This window comes from Chiloscyllium plagiosum, unplaced genomic scaffold (genome assembly GCF_037043375.1).
Source record: "Chiloscyllium plagiosum isolate Xiang-an unplaced genomic scaffold, Cpla_swu_hap1 HiC_scaffold_51, whole genome shotgun sequence".
NCBI classification, from domain to species: domain Eukaryota; kingdom Metazoa; phylum Chordata; class Chondrichthyes; order Orectolobiformes; family Hemiscylliidae; genus Chiloscyllium; species Chiloscyllium plagiosum.
In genome coordinates, this window is record NW_028270189.1 from 16,898,407 (window position 1) to 16,903,645 (window position 5,239).

The window sequence follows — 5,239 nt, forward strand, 5'->3', positions numbered from 1 at the left end:
TAGTAGATTCAGATCCATCAGGGACATCTAAGCGACTCTTGGATAGGCACATGGATGATAGTAACTGAAGGGCATGTTGGTTAGTTTGATCTTAGAGTAGGATAAAAGGTCGGAACAACATCGTGGTCAAAGGGCCTGTACTGTGCTGTACTGTTCTATATTCTATGGACTGAAATGAACAATGATTATATATTAGCAACATATAGATTTTCAAAATTCTATTAGCATACTTAAGAATAATGATAAATTTCATCTTGCTATTTGACTGTGCTATCTGCAAAAACGAACAGGAATTGTTGCAGGGAAAAGTAATTAGATTTTTCTAAATTTATAAGGCTGGGATTACACAGATCATTCAAATGAGCAAAAGTCATATTTTTAACAGTGCGTGTTGCATCAGAAATAATGGATTCTTTTGTAGGTGTGTTGATTGGAAATAAAATGGATTTTTATATTACTGTATAGGTACAAGGGAAGATTGGATTAAATTCAGATATAAACTTCACTGTAGTTGTTAGCAAGACTAAACTAAAGCATACTATAATTATTGTAATGCAAATGCCTTAATAATTACTGTTAGAATCCTGAAAAAAAGATATATTGTACCATTTTTCAAATAGTCAATAAATTAAATTGTGAACCTCAGTATACTTGTTACCCAGACCAATTATTATGCAATTATTGTAATGGTAATGACTTGATAACTAATGCTAAAACCTAAACAGATAAATTGGTTCAATACTTTGTAAGCATGTTGCTCTGAAATTGATTGGATATTTATTAAGATTGGTTAACTGAGGGACAAAATATAATAGCTCGCTTGATAGAATTGAAGGAAGAAATGAGACAGAGTTTATTGAACAGGATTGTTTTTGTTTAAAATGTAGTTGATGCAAGAATAATATATTTTCCGCCATTGAATTTCTTGTAGAGACATGATTTTTTCAAAACTTTTGTTATGATTCAATGTTGAGACACTTGTGTCAGAGTCTGCAAAGGGGAGAGTGAGAGAGAAAGAAATTTTAAAAAAAGCAGAAAGGAAAGGAACTAGCGAGCAATGAGCTCCAACTGTAGTGTCTCACCCTGCTGTCATCTTATTGGGTGAGCTGGAATGCAGACTAGTCAAGCAACAACCTGACACAATCATACGCACAGAATCATAGCTTACAGTGTCCTAGACACCACCGTCACCATCCCTGTATGTCCTGTCCCACTGGCAGGACATGGATGTCACTGAAATGCTGGAACATGCAGGGTTATGGACTAAGGTCTGCACAATGTGATCAGTGTGATTTATTTGACATTTCTCCAGAATATTAAACTCCAGTCCAATTTGAAAAGTTAATAGCATCATCAGACTTGAACTACAAATGTCAGGAAAAAAAATCAGCAAGTTACAGCACAGATCGAGGCCACTTGGCCCATCCTGTATGTGTTGGCTGTAATAGGCTTTACAGCTTTTTGTATTCACCATTGAAAGCAACAATTTCAGACTGTGAACTCTGCCCTCTATGCTTTTATAATCTGTTTTTTAAATATATTTCTTTGACAGCTGCACACCTTGTTTCCTTCTCAGCCCCAATTCTATTTCCCGTGGCCTTGAGGGACTACCATTTCTGCTGTTTAATCTCTCCTGTGACAGACAGTCTTTTTTTCCTTGTCTCACCCCCACCTTGCTCACAACCTGTTACATTTCTGATGGTTCCCAGACCTCTGGAACTTTCACTGCCCCCCCCGGGTCAACGGCACAAGTTTTGAATTCTCTTCCTCCTGAGATAATCAGAATTTTTTCCGGTTGCAGTTTCCCCCAGATTTTATTTTGAAAAGCAGAGCATTTGAGTCAGAGTCAAGTTTTTGTGAGCCTTCATCCACAATTCCCAGCATTTGGGTGTAATTTGTGACCCTCCCTCTAATGTGTAACGTTACTGGATTGGCCATGCTAACATGGCCACAGTGTGCAATTTAGGTGAGTTGGGCTAGCCATGGGTAATGTGTGGTTATGGGGGTTCGGTGGGTGAGCAGGTCATTGCAGACTCGATGGGCCAAATAGTCTCCTTCTGCACCCACTGGATTCTGTGATTCTAAGTAGTTGTGATTGTTGTCACATTTTCCTAATGCCAGGTTCATTCAACTCAGATACATATGATTGTGTGGGTGCTCACTCACTCCTTCCCTTCAGTTTTACATCAATTTCACACTGTATGTGAAGGTGGGAATGGATTTGTAAATATAAATACATCAACCGAAACCCCTCACAGGTCAGGAACTGTTTCTGCTACTTTCACCACTCACAAGGAACAGGAAAATAAAGGTTCAATCACAAATCTCACAGGAACACAGCGGTAATAATCACCAGAAAAGGCTGAACAGCTCAAAACGCTTTTCTCAAGAAAAGAGGAGGCTCAGAGACAGCCTGGTACAAGTACAAAGCTTTGTGTCTGTGTTTTCAGAGATTTGTGGTTGAAATTATTGGGTTGGAAGCATGCTTCATTGCCCCAAATCATCAAAGGTGCTATCTAAATGTGCATCTTTCTTTCTGTCTGAGCTAACAATCAGATGGAAAGGTCAGTGCCTGAGTGTCTTACCAAATCCCTGATTGAATCTGCCTCCCCCACAAACTCAGGTGCCTCACCACTCACTGGGTCATGGAGAAACTCTGCCGTTACAATGAGAACTGTCTTTGCTGTCGCCTCTCCTCGTGCTTCCGCCTAATCCCCACTTCTCTTCATTAAATCCCAGCTGCCTCTAGTCCACCCACATGGACATGTTGAAGAGCATGACAGGAGAATGGATTGAAACCGAGAGTTCAATAGCCAGAATGAGAGAGGAAGAATGAAATAAACGGTGATTGTGGACCCCAGTGGATACAGACTGCAGGCTGAGCCCTTTGTGGGCATTCCTGCAGTAATACGAGACAGCATTCCATGATGAGAGTTAAATCCGGGTAGCAGGAGAGGGAGCCACAGAACATGAGTAGGTTTAGTTCAAACAGAGGAGGTTTGTTCAGTCAGTGACAGTGTGTTCGACGTGGAGGCGAAGTGAGTAATGAGGTGAAATGTTACCACAAGTTGCCGATGGATAACTTTCATTGGAACAGGAGGAGGCCATCAGCCCCTCAACCCTACTCTGCCATTCAGGATGATCATAGCTGATGTGTGACCTAACGTACAACTTTCAAACCCCTCTAATCTCATCAATAAACTCCTCTGCAACAGACAAGATGAGTATTGGGAAAGCAAACATCTGGAAATGCTGGGAAATCAGAAATAAAAACAGAAATTAATGGAAACATTCAGTAGGTCTGGCAGCATCTGTGGAGAATGAACCGTTCATGTCCAGTGATCAGTCAGGTGACCAGCTGCAGCTGACCATTCTGCTGTTTCTGTAACACTGGAACGGGTTCTGGTGCGAGGGGAATGAGATTGTCAAAAACAACTGAGGAAACAAGAGGATGTACTCAGTTAGAATTAGGAATTCAGTGTGGGAGAAGGGATTCAGGGATTCATCCTGTCTCCGAGACCCCAGCGGGTTCACACTGGGTAGGAGCTGTTCACCCCTCTGTGTGACAAGGGATTTGCTGCATCTTCAACACGACAGAGCCCAGTGAGTGCTCACAGGGACGTGGTCATCCCCCTGCTCCGTGTGGACTGCAGGACTCTGATTCTGATGTTACTGTCCATCAGAGATATGAGTGGACCTTGTACGGGATGACTGTTGGAGTATTGATGTTGTTGTTAACCACATTAACTGGGCTGGAGGTGACTGAACTAACATTGCCACTTTCTAAACCTCAGGATATCTCTCAGGGCAGTAAGTCTCCACAAACAGCAATGTGACAATAAACAGGGATCATCTGCTTTGATTTAATTTGTGACTGTAGCACTGCTGCTTCACAGCATCAGGTACAAGGTTGGAGTCCAGCCTTGTCCAACGGCCGGAGTCCAGCCTTGTCCAACGGCCGGAGTCCAGCCTTGTCCAACGGCCGGAGTCCAGCCTTGTCCAACGGCCGGAGTCCAGCCTTGTCCAACGGCCGGAGTCCAGCCTTGTCCAACGGCCGGAGTCCAGCCTTGTCCAACGGCCTGTGTGGAGTTCCCACATTCTCCCCACGACAGTGTGGGGCCCCTCCAGGTGCTCTAGTTTCCTCCCATAGTCCAAAGATGTGCAGGTCAAGTGGATCAGTCGTGCTAACGTGTCCACAGTATACAGGATTGTGCAGACGAGGTGGATCAGCCATGGGAAATGCAGGGTTACAGGGATGGAGTGCTCTGGGTGTGATGTTCTTCGGATGCTCTCCTTCCACACTGTAGGGATTCTATTCCATGATTGAGGATAAAGGCTACACAGCTGGGTGTCCTTGGAGAAGGAGCATGTGGTGTGCATCAATTCTCTCAATGCCTTTAGATAGAGGTGGGCACCGCAGGGGATATAGTGCTTTATCTCCACTGCTGCCCCCTCCCCACAACTCTATTTTGATTTAGTCCCTTCTCACTCGGTCACTTGTAATGGTTTGCTTGGCGCGTAATGGGCTTTGTTTGGAAATATTCAATTGGTTACACAAATGGTTTACTGCTGGTGATGATATGTCTAGATCAGAGTGGTGCTGGAAAAGCACAGCAGGTCAGGCAGGATCCGAGGAGCCAGAAAATCCACGTTTTGGCATAAGCCCTTTTCCAGCACCACTCTAATCTAGGCTCTGGTTTCCAGCATCTGCGGTTCTCACTTTTGCACTGCTGGTGATAAAATGTTAACCAAAAGCAAAATGGCGGAATGATGATTTTGATGGTGGGAAGGCTGCTGTAATCACATTTCTGGGTCGGAGAAATGGGAAAAAGAACGCTTCACAGCTCACAGAACGAGAACTGAAAAGCAGTTAAATCAAACCGAAGGTTCAGACAGGGAGGAAATATTTCCCTGGAGTTTGAGTAGCTGGAAAGTGATGGTGTCCGGGAATAGACAGGGTTTTGTTTTACACAGGTTGAAAGTTTTAAAACTGTTATATTCAGACAGTTTACGTTATTTTCTTTAATTTTATTTGCTCTGCAAAAAACTTTTACAACATTTTAAAACCAAAATTTACAAACCTTGTGTTAAGGATAAATGTTAAATAAAATCCATCAAACCATCCCTCACTGAAAACTATTGTGGAAGTGCAATCTCCTGGAGAATCCCTGCCTACTCCTTCCTACCCGGGCTTCATGGGAGACCTGGGAGATAGCAGCAGGAGGAGGCCATTCAGCCT